The sequence below is a fragment of the Pelophylax lessonae genome, assembly GCF_965119305.1.
Source record: "Pelophylax lessonae genome assembly, chromosome: 5".
NCBI classification, from domain to species: domain Eukaryota; kingdom Metazoa; phylum Chordata; class Amphibia; order Anura; family Ranidae; genus Pelophylax; species Pelophylax lessonae.
In genome coordinates, this window is record NC_138772.1 from 473,578,871 (window position 1) to 473,595,141 (window position 16,271).

Consider the following 16,271-nt stretch of genomic DNA (forward strand, 5'->3'; position numbering starts at 1 on the left):
AGCCGCCTGTCATTCTCCCCTGTGTAGAAACAATGATCATACGGTCCTACTATGTAGGACCGTTGATCATTGTTCCTACAGCTCAAGTCACAGCCAATCACAGTTAGAATCACGCCCCTAGGGACACACACAGCCCCTCCCTCTCAAATAAAGTTAACCCCTTCACTGCCAGTGTAATTTTACAGTAACAGTGCATATGTATAGCACTGATTACTGTAGTAATGTCACTGGTAACCCCAAAAGTGTCAAAAATGTCAGTCAAGGGTCCGATCTGTCCGCCGCAATGTCGCAGTACCGCAAAAAAAATCGCAGATCGCCGCCATTACGCGTTAAAAAAAAACAACAAAAATGACAAAAAATCTTTCCCTTTGTTAGTAAACGTGATAACTTTTGCGCAAACCAATCAAAATACGCTTTTTGCGATTTTTTTACCAAACATATGTAGCATAAAACAAATTGGCCGAAAATGTTAAAAAATTTTGATTTTTAAATTTTTTGGGGGGGGAATTTCATATAAAAAAATGTGAAAAATATTATTATTTTTGCAAAATTCACGCTCTTTTTTTTTGTTTGTTTATAGCGCGTGATCAAAAAATCGCACAGGTGATCAAATACCACCAAAAGAAAGCTCTGTTTGTGGGAAAAAAAGGACGTCAAATTAGTTTAGGTACAGCGTCGCAATTGTCCGTTAAATTCACGCAGTGCCGAATCGCAAAATACCCCCTGGTCAGGAAGGGGGTAAAATCTTCCGGGGCTTAAGTGGTTAAGTGTAAACAATCCTAGGCAGCAACCATTCAATAGAGATTTCAAAAGACAGATCTCCAGATGCATAATGTCCAAATTTTTACACAAACCATCAAATATCAGATGGAAGGGAAAGGGAGAGACAGATCCCAAATACCCTTGGGAACAAACGATACACCTGCATGTGCTACAGCAGCCTCCAAGCACGCCAGCCACATCAATCAATCGGTTATTTTTTCCTGAGGGATGGTGACTTTTCACTGGCCCATCTTTATGTGTTTTTAAAGTATTTCACAGATTAGATGCAGTATATGTGTCTCGACTGGGACCATGCTGTGTTGAAGCAGATATTGGATCGTATTTTTGATGCTGTATGAGTGTATTTAACATCATGTATGTGGATCCTGAAGAAGCCCCAAAATCGGGTGAAACGCATTGATCCAGATCCTTTTGCACTTGTATCTGCACTTGCTTATCCCGTTAACTCGGATTGCTTATATATGTGTCTGGCTATGTTATTGCGATATTGATAATTTACATGATTTTTAACATTTGATGGATTAATAAATTGATTAGGTTTTCATTTATTTGTGGAACATTGTATCATTAATAATTATTATACAACCTGTTGGGCACATAAAAATCCCCCTTTTTTCCCCACCATCTCCTCTAATTCGGAGAGGTGGGGGCCCCTTTTTTAACATAGCTCTATTTGGGGATAGTGCCACAGTGTATTTTTCAATACAGAGTCTCCCCCTATCTATTTACTCCACACTTTGTTTCATACGTAATATTTGCAACCAGCACAGTGAGCTCTATGTGAGCCCAATTCTTTTTTTTTTTAGGTAGTTGCTGTGGTAAATATAGACTTGAATGAGTTAAAGGACACACCAAGGTTGATTTGCTAGGCTACACTTTTATTTATTCTCCTCATGTACAGTATTATTGATTATTTAAAGTCAATGCAGCTTTTTCTTGTCTACTAATATTCACTTTATAAAGTAAAAATACACTTTTCTAAGTGCCTCTACTTCTTTTAGCAATCAGCTAACTTAAAGAGGATCAGCACCCGGTAAACAAAACTTTAAAAATCAGCAGCTGCAAATGCTGTAGCTGCTGACTTTTAAGAAACACATACTTACCTGTCCCAGGATCCAGTGATGTTCTCACCAAACCCGGCTCTTTTCCAGTCTTTGGGTCCAGGCAATGGCATTTTAACTGTGGGCAGCCGACTGTGACTCCCTGTGGCTCACAGGCTGCGGAGGAAGGAGGGGATGGTCAAATTTCTGCTCGGATTAGTGTGGCGATCTGGCCAGAAGTGGGAGCGGGTACCTGTCAAAATCAGGTACCTGCTCCCCCCCCCAAAGAAAGACATTCTAAATGGACAAGATATTCTGCCAGAAAGCAGGTGGTGTTGGGATTTCTTATTAGAAAGCCTTGTATGCTTTTCATGCAGATAGTCACACTTCATCAAGTTTCTTGCAAAATAAAAACTAACGGTTTTAAAAAAAAATATTCAAATGCATTTTAACAATAACATATTTATAAATGTTAACATTTTTAAAAAAAACTGACCCGCAAACCATTAGTGAAGCCCTTGAACAGGCACTTTTTGCACTTTTTTTGCTATTTGAAAAATGTATAATGAAATTCCGGTTTAGTGATTAGGGGTTATTTGTAATTGTTAGAAATTTTTAGATAAAAAATTAAAAAGTAATAACTTACATACATTGGTACTTAAGGAACATTCCTATAAATAAAAGAGCACATAAGGCAAGGATAGTAAACTTTCATATATGCAATTTCAAATACAGCCATGTGGCCACCAAAGACCTTTTTTATTCACTGTACCTTTAAGACTCTCTCGGTAAATAGAAGCACAACTAAAGTAAAACATCCACCAATTAAAACAAGGCGTACTTGTGATTATGTGCCTCTACTGCCCATCATGAGTTTTGAACAACTAATGCATTTAACAGAAACATGCTGGGGCCGTGAAAGAAATAATTAGTTGCCATCTTTGGATAATAGAGTATTTTAAAATCAATTAACCTTAATAGGCAGACTTCTCTAATTTTCTCCTTATTTCACTGTTTGACACAACGTGTTGTTGAATTGACGCCTCACTGACAAATAGTAGCCCAGAATCTACGATATTTAATCTTCTCCACAGAACAAAAATAGCATTTTGAGGCATTTTATAGCTTGCAATTATTTAAAGAGACTTCAACTATTCAAAAGAAATTAAATGAAAGATTTTGGTTTATTTCAAATTCTGTTGAAGAAAATGAATTTAAAGGGCTTCTGTAGGTCAAATGTGGACCTCCATGCAGAACCCTCTATCACACTTTAGTTTGTTTTCAGGTAACAGACTGAAGCAAGCCATACAAATTGTGACCGATGCTTGCTGAATCAGCTAAAATTTGAGCTGTGTGTAGCCCTGTCAGCACCACCCACTTTGAAAAAAGTAGCTTTTTGCAAAATTGTCAGTAGTGATGAGCTGAACACCCCCCTGTTCGGTTCGCACCAGAACACCGTGAACAAAACAAACAAACTCCATTGAAGTCTATGGAACTCACACATCAAAAATCAAAAGTCCTAATTTAGAAGGCTTAAATGCAAGTTATTGCCCAAAAAAAAGTGTATAGAGGTCCGGGTACTGACCTGGGGAACATGTACCAACCAATGCAAAACATTTTGTTTTAAAAAAACAATCGTTTTTAAAGGAGCAGTGATTTACTGATTTTAATGAGGCTTAAAGTGAAACTATAAAAATGAAAAATTCCTTTAAATATCGTGCCTGGGGGGGGGGGGTGTCCCCTTAATGTGCCTGTAAAGTAGCGCATCTGCACGATATATGTAGACTGCTGCAGCAATACTGACAGGAAAGAATGTCAAATACAAATATACTTACAAATTTCAAATCGCATGTACTTGTCATACAGGTGCAGAAATATTGGGCCTTGGTTGTTGGTGGTGCCTGAAAACCGTAACCCCTCACAGTTACTCTTACTGGGCGCAGGAATGGGCCTTGCTGGTAAAAATTCCATACAAATTTTTAAATCGGATGTACTTGTCATACAGGTGCAGAAAAATTGGGCCTTTGGTGTTGATGGTAACTGAACACCACAATCCCTCGCAGTTACTCTTGCTGGGGGCAGGAACGAGCCCTGCTGGTAAAAATTCCATGCCAATTTGAAATTGGCAAAGATCAAGTGTTGTATGTGTTCTTATCAGTGATCTAGTGGGGGGGCTGTGCTGTCATCTGACCTGGCCAAGGTTGGGTGTCAGCTATGCAAACCTGCTGGAGTGATGGGGACCTGGAAGGTTATTATCGGAAGGAACTGAAACTGAAATTGGGCCTTTGGTGTTGGTGGTGCCTGAACACCGTAACCCCTCACAGTTACTTTTGCTGGGTGCAGGAACGGGACCTGCTGGTAAGAATTCCATAACAATTTGAAATCGCATGTAGTGATGGATGAACATCGGCCGGGGCGGTTTGCAAATTTTCTCAAATGTCCGCGAACCGCAAGTTCACGGCAGGCCCCATTGACTTTAATGGGAGGCGAACTTTAAAAACCTTTAGGTCATATTTGCAGCCACAAAAGACTTACTAGCTGTGCACAAATAGTCCCACCACATGGACAATGTCATAACAGAAGTATTGCAATTGGAAAAGTTGCCTTAAATTATTATTTTTTTTTTTACAGCAAAAAATGTTTTTTTTTTTTCCTAAAACAGCCAGAACTGACAGCAGCCGGTAAATACATGTCAAATACATATAGGGTCCATTCACACATCTGTAAAATGGGTCCGCATTCATTCCACAATTTGGCGGAATGTTTACAGACCCATTGATTTTCAATTCCAGTCTGAAAAATTAGGCATTCACAGGATAAAGAAGTAAGTGTCGGCCATTCCAGGCCCCAAAAATTAGCCCACATGCGTTTACCAGACAGCTAAGAACGTTGTATTCTGTGGCTGAAGGTACATTTGGCATTCACAGGATAAATAAATAAGTGTCGGCCATGAAAGGCCCCAAAAATTAGCCCACATGGGTTTACCTGACAGCTAAGAACTTTGTATTCTGTGGCTGGAGGTACATTAGGCATTGACAGAAAAAATAATTGTCGGCCATGAAAGGCCCCAAAAATTAGGCATTCAATGGACATGAAATGCCTTTTATGCCGCTGCATTTACAGAAGACAAGGACCAGGAATTGTTGTGGGTGGATGGCGGTCTGGCGGATATTTATGGCCTGTCATGAGGAATTTAAATGAAACATGGTCTACTGGTCACATGTGTTGAATTCCTCAGAGATCCATGCCTCATTCGTTTTTATAAATGTGAGGTAGTCAACACTGCCATGAGCTAGGCAAGTGCGCTTATCGGTCACAATCCCCCCTGCTGCACTGAACGTCCTTTCGGACAGGACACTGGACGGGGGGCAAGCCAACAGTTCCATTGCAAATTGTGCAAGCTCTGGCCAGAGGTCAAGCCTGCCCACCCAGTAGTCCAGGGGTTCATCACTCCCCAGAGCATCCACATTGGCCGTTAACCCGATGTAGTCGGACAACTGTCAGTCTAGGCGTTCCCTGATGCTGGATCCGGAGTACAGCTGTCAATAAGTCGGCTGAAAGAAGGATCTCATATCTGAAGTGACCAACACATCTTCAAACACCCCTCTTCTTGCAGGCGCTGTTGGATTGTTACCCGCAACTGTTTCTCTGTGAGTGGAAATTCCTCTGCCAACGCACACAAAAGCAGAATGCAGCATTTCTCGCAGCAAGGCCTGGAAGTGCTGCATTCTGACCGCCCTCTGTGATGATGGTAACATTTCCGCCATTTTTTGCTTGTACCAGGGGTCTAAGTACATTGCCACCCAGTACTGGTCCTCGCCCTTTATGCTTTTTATATGAGGGTCCCCCTTAAAACACTGGAGCATGAAGGTCCCTATTCGCACTAAACTGGACGTGGTGTAGTGGCCTGGCTCCAGCTCATCATCCAGGATGATGTCGTCCTCGTTCTCCTCCCCCCATCCACGGACAACACCAGGGATCCCAGACAGGTTTAAAGTATGCTCTTCTTGCTCCTGCTCATCTGCCCCGGCACCATCCTCCTCTGACTCCTCTTCAGACTCCTGTTGTTGACTTGTCTCAGATGGAGTAGCACCCCCTGGGAATTCATCCAACATTGTGACTTCCTCATCTTCCTGCTTCTGCTCCTCGACGGCTTGATCAATGACACGATGCAATGCACGCTCCAGAAAGAAGGCGTAAGGTATGATGTCACTGATGGCGCCCTGGCCATGACTGACCAGTTTGGTGATTGTAACGCTCATGCGGTTTTTGTTAGTGGATGGATTTGCAGCTGCAGGATTGTCACACTCAGTAGTCGTGTAGAGATTCTGTTGAACAAACATATCCAACTCTCAGGACTTCATCACTGTGCACAGCCTGTTTATGCAATATACATACACTCAATCTGATGTTAATGGAGGGATAGAATATGTGAGAGTATATAGGTGAGAGACAGGTTATCGTATGGTGAGCACCTAGGAGTAGTATTAGGAGAGTGTTTAGGTGATGGTAGTAAGCAGATAGGTTCTAATGTCAAGTATAGTGCAGGTGGTAGGGGACAGCAGATGGAGTATACAAGACAGAGTAGCCTAGTGCAAGGATAGTTGATGGTAGTCCCAAGAGCTAACAGTCTATGCAGATGATAGGAAATAGCTTAGATAGATATAGTCCTGGTATATGCAGTAGATGACAGTAGAAGTGCAGGTTAGTAAGGAATCCCCTGTGGGGTACTTATCACTAGATAGGTAGTAGTAACAAAGTTCAGTAGTGAGAGGTGATCCAGTAGCGAGATACGGATCGGCAGCGAGGTTCCGGTTCAGTTCAGGCAAAGGGAATAGCCAGCAGCTCCAGCTTCACAAGAGAAGGTGCGGTGAACATGCGGTTTCACAAGGCAGGTAAGCATCAAGGCACATTGAACGAACACATGTGAGTGTAAGCCGGTAGTTTAAATAGCTGTTCAGTCCGGCGCCTCATGATGATGTCAGCACTCTTAAAGGGAAACACACCTATATGCACTCCATCTACCTAGGTAGATGGAACGCACCCGGAAATGATGTGATAGGAGGCACTGAGAGTGCCAGGATCTTACAGTGATCTCATCAAATGGCCGCAGAAGTCTGCATGTGTCGCGCATGAGCAGCCACTGGCGAGGTGAAAGAAACCCAAGCTCCCCAGAACCCGTCCTGCTGCAGAGTTCGTACAAGTAGTCGTTAACTGCACGTTTCTGGTGGAGCAGCCTTTCAAGCATATGCAACATTGAGTTTCATCGCGTTGGGCAGTCACAAATAAGACGCCTGACGGGCAGGTTGTGTCGCCGCTGAATGTCAGCAAGCGAGCCATGTGTGTGTAAGATCTTCTGAAATGGCCGGAGATTTTCCTGGCCTGCCGCAAGACATCCTGGACCCCAGGGTATTTGGCAACGAATAGCTGCAAAACCAAGTTCAGAACGTGTGCCATCCATGGCACGTGTGTCATTTTGCCCTGTTTCAGCGCGCTCAGCAGATTGGCACCATTGTCGCACACCACTTTACCAACTGTCAAATTGAGCAGTGTCAGCCACTGATCTACCTGTAAACGCAAAGCTGAAAGGAATGCAGGACCAGTGTGGCTCTTGGCTTCCAGGCACAACAGAGGCAGCACAGCATGGCAACATCTCACCTGGCATGTGGAATAGGTTCTGGGGATCTTGGGCGGCGCAGCGGAAGAGATGGTAGCAGCGGAAAAGGAGGAGTCAGCCAAGGAGGAGAGGGAGAATGGAGTAGGAGGAGGAGAAGAAGAGGCAGGCCTGCATGCAATCCGTGGCGGTAAAACCAAATCTACACAGGTGCCACGGGTTACATGCTTGACGGCCATCAGAAGGTTCACCCAGTGGGCAGTAAAAGTTATATACCTTCCCTGCCCGTGTTTGCTAGACCATGTGTCTGTGGTCAGATGTATCTTGGCACCGACACTGTGTGCCAGAGATACATTCACTTGCCACTGAACATGGCCATACAGCTCTGGAATGCCCTTCTGCGAGAAATATTTCCTTCCTGGGACCTTCCATTGTGGTGTTCCAATGGCCACAAATTTCCGAAAGGCCTCCGAGTCCACCAGTTGATATGGCAGTAGTTGGCGGGCTATCAGTTCCGACAAGTCAATAAATCAATCGTTGGAGATAAAATATATATGTTTTGTGTTCAAATCTTATCACAATAAATCTAAATCAGTCCATAAACTGTGATACCAAGTGATAAATCAAAAACGTGAACCCGTGATTCTGAAATTAATATTAATAGTCCCAATTCACAGTGAAAAAAGTGACAAGAAAAAAAATCTTCATCTGTGAATGTGATCAAAGGTGCTGCATGCTTCACTCTGAGTGCTCCTGGTGACTAGTGACATCAAATCAGTGTTTGATGCTCTGAAAGTCCGCACTACTTTACGTGCTTAAAAGTGTAAGTGCGACTTCATCTTTTTATGTACAATAAATAGCCTAATAAATCAGAGAGCACTAGATCCTTTTTTTATTTCCATACCGATGCCGTACATACCTGGAGAGAGTACTAGGAGGCGGTGATGAGAAGGCGAACCAGGCAACTGTGATTATCCCAGAGTGTGTATTGACTCTCGGGAGTCTATCTCTAAGGTGAGCTGCTAATCTGTCACTAGTCACCAGGAGCACTTGGAGTGAGGCATGCAGCACCTTTGATCACATTCACAGATGAAGATTTTTTCCAGTTATTACCTGTCACTTTTTTCACTGTGAATTGGGACTATTAATATGAATTTCAGAATCACGGTTCACGTTTTTGATTTATCACTTGGTATCACAGTTTATGGACTGATTTAGATTTATTGTGATAAGATTTGAACACAAAACATATATATTTTATCTCCAATGATTGATTTATTGACTTGGCGCAGCAATATTATTTATTTTAGGTTTCACTGGTGTTTTTGTGTTTGGCACTGATTGTTTGCAGTTGTGCACGAGATTATATATAATTTTTCGTTTATTTAGGGCCTGCGCTGATTATTTTTATTTGTATGCTATCAGTTCCGACAAGCCAGCAGTCAAACGTTGGGCTAGAGGGTTATCCGGCATGATCATTTTTTTATGCTCCAACATTTGGGCCACGGAAGCCTGCCTTTTTCCAGAACAACGTGAGGACGGCATGATGGAAGGTGGAGTGGAGGACAATTGTGAGGAGAGAGGAGAAAGAGAAGAGGCTGGACGGTGAGAGCTTGGAGTTTGGCTTTGTGGGTTCTGACGGCGTTGCTCCCACTGGGCTCGGTGATGGGAGTTCAGGTGCCTTCTTAAGGCGGTCATCCCTAGGTGAGTCTTGGGCTTACTGCGACTTATGTGTTGATTGCAAAGGCTGCAGATGGCAACATTGTTGACAGCAGCGGACAAATTTAAAAAAGCCTACACTGCGGAGCCATGTGCCGACATCCTAGGAGCACCAGATGTGACTGTACGTGGTTGATGGCTCGCTCCTGATACATTTGCAGTCTTTGTCCCTCCTGTGCAATGCAAGTTCCGCCTGCTTGTCCTCCCTATCTGCTGGTCCGTCTCTCCCTCTGAACTCCTCTCCTCTTCATCTCTTGTGGCCACCCATGTGACGTCTATAGACACGTCATCATCCACGTCACCTTCCCCACCACTAACATTCAAGATCTCGGAGTAGGCAGCAACAGCGGGGACCAACCTCCTTGGGCTGATCTGGGCACTGTCGTCAGACTGCTGAGTGGCGGCTGTTGCTACCTCCTCTTCCTGATCCGATGCCAACAATGGCTGTGCTTGTGATGGATCGGAAAATAATTCCAGTGACTCAAGCGGAGGGTATACACCCCACTTCAATATGTGGAATTGGGGGCACTGGTCTATCACACCAGTTGTACAAAAAATTGGCCAGTGAGTTTGGCACTGTGTTTAGCAGAGTTAACACAGCAAAAGAGGCAATATTGTTGCAGGACACAAATACACTTATACTCAGATAACACCCCACTTCAATATGTGGTATTGGGAGGCCACTGGTCTATCACACCAGTTGTAGAAAAAATTGACCAGTGAGTTTGGCACTGTGTGTAGCAGAGTTAACGCAGCAAAAGAGGCAATATTGTTGCAGGACACAAATACACTTATAAAAGTATACTCAGATAACACCCCACTTCAATATGTGGTATTGGGGGGCCACTGGTTTATCACACCAGTTGTACAAAAAATTGGCCAGTAAGTTTGGCACTGTGTGTAGCAGAGTTAACACAGCAAAAGAGGCAATATTGTTGCAGGACACAAGTACACTTATAAAAGTATACTCAGATAACACCCCACTGCAATATATGGTATTGGGAAGTATCACACCAGTTCTACAAAAAAATTGTCCAGTAACTGTTGTCACTGTGTGTAGCACAGTTAATGCAGCAAAAGAGGCCATTTTTTGCAGGACTAAAATACACTGTTATAAAAGTATACTGTTAAATAACACCCCACTTCAATATGTGGTATTGGGGGGCCACTGGTTTATCACACCAGTTGTACAAAAAATTGGCCAGTGAGTTTGGCACTGTGTGTAGCAGAGTTAATGCAGCCAAAGAGGCAATATTGTTGCAGGACACAAATACACTTATAAAAGTATACTCAGATAACACCCCAATTAAATATGTGGTATTGGGGGGCCACTGGTCTATCACACCAGTTATAATACTTTTTTAAAAGTGCTTTTTTCTCTGTTTGTAGTATTGCTGCAGAAACACTCAACACACCAATCACAATGCTGCACAGTGCACAATACATATCCACTATAATATGCTTTCTATATTAGAATGTATATTATAAGTGTATTTCACCCCTATATAGTGCACTGCACACCAAAGAATAGTACACCTATACAAAATACTAGCCCTTAAAAGGACTTTTGTGGGCCTTAACAGAGCGATTTGTGTCACTGACAATCTGTCACTTGTGCACACAGCCAACCTGTCCCTACACTGACAAAAAGCAGAAGGTCAGGTCTATTTATAAGGTAGTGGGTATGTCCATGTGCTGAAACGTTTCAATTGGCTGTCCCATTCCACCTGATGGCTGTGTATTGGGTCAAATTTCTCCCCAATGTAAACTAATATGGCCACCGCGAACAACGCCATATGTTCGCAAAATCGGCGGGCTGCGAACGAGCAAAGTTTGCCGTGAACCGACCGCCGGGCGAACTGCAAGGCCCTCCCTAATTGCATGTACTTGTCATATAGGTGCCAAAAAATGGGCCTTTGGTGTTGGTGGTGCCTGAACACCTTAACCCCTCACAGTTACCCTTGCTAGGCACAGGGCCCAGGGACAGGACCTGCTGTTAAAAACTACATACGAAATTTAAATTGTATGCACCTGTCATACTAGTGCAGAAAAATTAGGCCTTGGGATTGGTGGTGACATTAAAACCAAAAACATTGTTGGAAGCTAGCAAAATCAAGGTTGAGGAATAGGATAGGCAGCATATGGAGTCTTCAAGGGATGGCATACCCCTAGCAAATTCAATCAGTTACATCAATATCGGGGGATTGATAGCTGCTGTTGATCCAGGACTGATTCATTTTAATAAAAGTCAGCTGGTCAACAGAGTCTGTGGACAGATGCACTTATGTCCGTCAAAGGTCTCCAAGTCTGCTCTTGCCCCTAGATAATCCTGCACCATATGATGGAGATGCTGCTGATGGTTGCTTAAACCTAACAGCCCTGGGTGGCGCTGAGGACTAAAGAAATGTTTAAAGTCATCAGTGAGCCGGCCGCCTTCTCCACTGCTCCTCCTTTGGCTGAAAAATGCCTCAGAAACGCCCAGAGAATGTTAAACTCCCAGTGTCTGCAAAGGTGTTACACAAATTTTTTTTCAAGGCCTCCTCAAGATGTTTCATCCTCTGCTCCTTCTGCAAAGGCAGGTTGAGCTCTGCAACTTTATCTTTTTAACGTGGATCACGAAGGGTTGCCAACAAGTAATTATCCCTCTCTTTGATAGCACGAATCCTCGGGTCCTTTCACAGGCTTTGCAGAATCAGGGAGCCCATGCAATATAAGTTTGAGGAGGCATGAGCACCTGAGTCCTCAGGGTCACTAAGGATGACATTGTGACAAACATTTTTCCAGTACTGCCCACAGGTACTCCCAATCTACAAACCCGATTCCAAAAAAGTTGGGACACTGTACAAATTGTGAATAAAAACAGAATGCAATTATGTGGAAGTTTCAAATTTCAATATTTTATTCAGAATACAACAGATGACATATCAAATGTTTAAACTGAGAAAATGGATCATTTTAATGGAAAAATAAGTTGATTTTAAATTTCATTGCATCAACACATCTCAAAAAAGTTGGGACAAGGCCATGTTTACGACTGTGTGGCATCCCCTCTTCTTTTTATAACAGTCTGCAAACGTCTGGGGACTGAGGAGAAGTTGCTCAAGTTTAGGAATAGGAATGTTGTCCCATTCTTGTCTAATTCAGGCTTCCAGTTGCTCAACTGTCTTAGGTCTTCTTTGTCGCATCTTGCTCTTTATGATGCGCCAAATGTTTTCTATGGGTGAAAGATCTGGACTGCAGGCTGGCCATTTCAGTACCTGGACCCTTCTTCTACGCAGCCATGATGTTTTAATTGATGCAGTATGTGGTCTGGCATTGTCATGTTGGAAAATGCAAGGTCTTCCCTGAAAGAGACAACGTCTGGATGGGAGCATATGTTGTTCTAGAACTTGGATATACCTTTCAGCATTGATGGTGCCTTTCCAGATGTGTAAGCTGCCCATGCCACATGCACTCGTGCAACCCCATACCATCAGAGATGCAGGCTTCTGAACTGAGCACTGATAACAACGTGGGTTTTCCTTGTCCTCTTTAGTCCAGATGACATGGCGTCCCAGTTTTCCAAAAAGAACTTCAAACTTTGATTCGTCTGACCACAGAACAGTTTTCCACTTTGCCACAGACCATTTTAAATGAGCCTTGGCCCAGAGAAAATGCCTGCGCTTCTGGATCATGTTTAGATATTCTTTTTTGGCCTATCGAGTTTTAGATGGCAACGGCAAATGGCACATGGATTGTGTTCACCGACAACAATGTTTTCTGGAAGTATTCCTGAGCCCATGTTGTGATTTCCATTACAGTAGCATTCCTGTATGTGATGCAGTGCCGTCTAAGTGCTCGAAGATCGCGGACATCCAGTATGGTTTTCCGGCTTTGACCCTTACGCACAGAGATTGTTCCAGATTCTCTGAATCTTTGGATGATATCATGCACTGTAGATGATGATAACTTCAACTCTTTGCAATCGTTCTCTGAAAAACTCCTTTCTGATATTGCTCCACTGTTTTTCGCCACAGCATTGGGGGGAATTGGTGATCCTCTGCCCATCTTGACTTCTGAGAGACACTGCCACTCTTTTTACCCAATCATGTTGCCAATTGACCTACTAAGTTGCAAATTGGTCCTCCAGCTGTTCCTTATATGTACATTTAACTTTTCCGGCCTCTTATTGCTACCTGTCTCAACTTTTTTGGAATGTGTAGCTCTCATGAAATCCAAAATGAGCCAATATTTTGAAATTGAAATGAAATTTCAAAATGTCTCACTTTCAACATTTGATATGTTAGCTATATTATATTGTGAATAAAATATAAGTTTATGAGATTTGTAAATTAATCCGCTCTTTTTTTACTTACAATTTGTACAGTGCCCCAACTTTTTTGGATTTGGATTTGTACGCTGTCAAATGCCTTTGTGGCGTCTAGGGATAACAGTGCCCTATGACCAGCATTATCTGCCGGGGATTGCATATTCAAAAACAGTCTTAAATTGACGTCAGTGGATTTATGGGGCATAAAACCGGCCTGATCGGAATGTACTATAGACGTAACTACCCCATTCAATCTGATCGCTAACACTTTCGCTAGGAATTTAACGTCGCATTGCAACAGTGAAATCGGCCTATATGATCCTGGATCAACCAGGTCCTTACCCAGCTTTAGAAGCAGGATCACATTTGCCTTGTACATAGAAGGGGGCTGAACTCCCCTATCTAGTGACTCGTTGAAGACCCTCAGAAACCTTGGGTGCGCCACTGCAAAGCTCTGTTTGTAAACTTCCATAGGAATACCATCCTCCCAGGGCGCCTTACAATTTGGAAAGGAGCAGACTGCCTCCTGGAGTTCCTCTATGGTAAGTGGGGCATCTAGCCTTTGCTTCTGAGTATCCCTGAGTCTAGGAAAGGATATACTTTGCAAATATTGCCTCAGTTCATCAGGCGTGTAAGAGGTACCCTGAAGGTAAAGGGTTTCGTAGAAACTTGCCAGTTTCTGCATGATCTCCTCCAATGATCTTACCAAGGGCCTTGCTCAGGATTTAATCCTCCTTATAGTAGGGGAGCATTGTTGAGAAGAAGCCATTCTCACCAAAAGGCAACTAGTCTTCTCTCCCTCCTAAAAAACGGCTGCCTGGAGAAGAATCTCTTCTTCTCCACCGATGAGGTCAGCAGGCGCTCATAAGCTGATTGAGCCACCTGCGAAGCCCCTAGGCAGAGAAGTATCCGCTATGTACCATTGTTCCAGCTCCCGCACTCTAGATTCCACTTCCTCTTTTGAGCCCAAGGAGGCCCTTTTCACCTTGTTTATTTCTGCTGTCAGTAATCCCCTTAGGTATGCTTTAAAAGCCTCCCACTGAATTGCGCAAGAACCTGGATGGATCCAGGAAAGAATGGAACTTACGTAAACTTGTCTCAAAATTTTTATGGGAACAGGATAGCTTCAACCGGAATGCATTGAATTTCCATGGGGCTTTAGATAGTACACTATATGGGGCTACTGTGAGGTATACCACCAGGGGGAGAATGGTCAGACACACTGCGAGGCCTTTAGATCACATCAGAGACATACGGGAGCATAGACGGGCTACTCATTCCAAGATCAATCGTGGACAATGTACCATGGGACATAAAAAAACAAGAAAATTGTTCAACATTTGGATTCCTAATTCTCCAGATATCCACCCAGCCTACCTCAGGCGCCAACCCCACTAGGGGGGTACCCCTGGAATGTGGAGAGGCCCGAGGAGCCTGATGCCTATCCAAAGCAGGATCCATACAGCAGTTGAAGTCCCCAACCACTAGCAATGGGACATCCGGCCTTGCATTTAGATATGAGGCGAGAAGCCAGAGCACCGCCACCGTGGGGGGACATATACACAAGCTAAGATGCATTGTAGAATACCAATACGACAGCGTACAAAAATATACCGGCCCTCAATTGTCAATTTCACTATCATACTCCTGAAAGTCCACAGCTGTATGAACCAACACACTGACTCCTCTAGAAAAGGAGGTGTGTTGGGCGTTAGATGAGTTTCCTGAAAGCAAAAAATGGCTGGGTTTAGTTTGTTAATACACATAAATATCAGGGTGCGCTTTAGTGGAGAATGGATACCTCCAATGTTCCATGATACTATCAGAATCTTTGCCATAAGAAATTAAAGCGCTGTAAAGAAGGCAGGAATATCAGGGTAAATCTATGATTCAGGGTCCCATGGACTTGCAGTCTAGCCACGAATGATCTCTGAAAGTTAGTGTCTGCAGTTGAATAAAGGCATTTGTAGGTATAGCTGTCTGGCAATAGTGAAGGACAACAAGGTGGCGCAACTGCGCCATTTCCAAGGCCGGTGCTGTTAAAAATAGACCATTGCAGGGTGCAGTCAGTAACTAGAACCATTAACAGAAGAACAACCCCACATAACGTGGGAGAAACTGCCAAATGGGCAGTTCTAAAGTCTAGACTAGTGTTCGGACAGCATGAGCCAACATTGGATAAGGCTTAATCCACTAAAAGTAGGAAGTATTTACATGTAGCTCACATCATGTTTAGTCCCAGTTTAGTCACCCTCTGCCTCTGCGCCGTGATGTTGGATGTCTTACTCATTCCAATCCAGCCAAGTTGCTGTCTTCCTTGCTGAATCGAAGAAGTGCACCTGACCTTGTGCTGTAACGCGGAGCCTTACTGGGTATAGCATACGTAGCATATGGTAGTTGCAGAATTCCTAAACATTTCTTGACATCCGCAAATTTAGCTCTGTGCCATTGGACCTCTGCCAAAAAGTCTGGGTAAAAGGACACCCTGGTACCGTTGAATTGAACATTGGCTCTATCCCTCGCTTGTCTCAATACCACTTCACCGTCCCGGTAATGCAATATTTGTGCCAGCATAGATCTCGGGGGCCTCCGGGCGGGGGTGGTGGGCGAGGCGGTACTCTGGGCCCTTTCCACCGTGAAGAATGGTGAAAAAGCCTCTCACATAGAGGGGGCAGGATCTGGGGGCCTGCTTGTTAAAGAGGGCTTCCAGATTCTGATAAGTCACCCCCAACACCCTTGAAACCACTGTGCCAGTGTTGTGGGGAAGAAGCCCTTGTCCCCATCAACATGGGAATGAGCTGCTTTG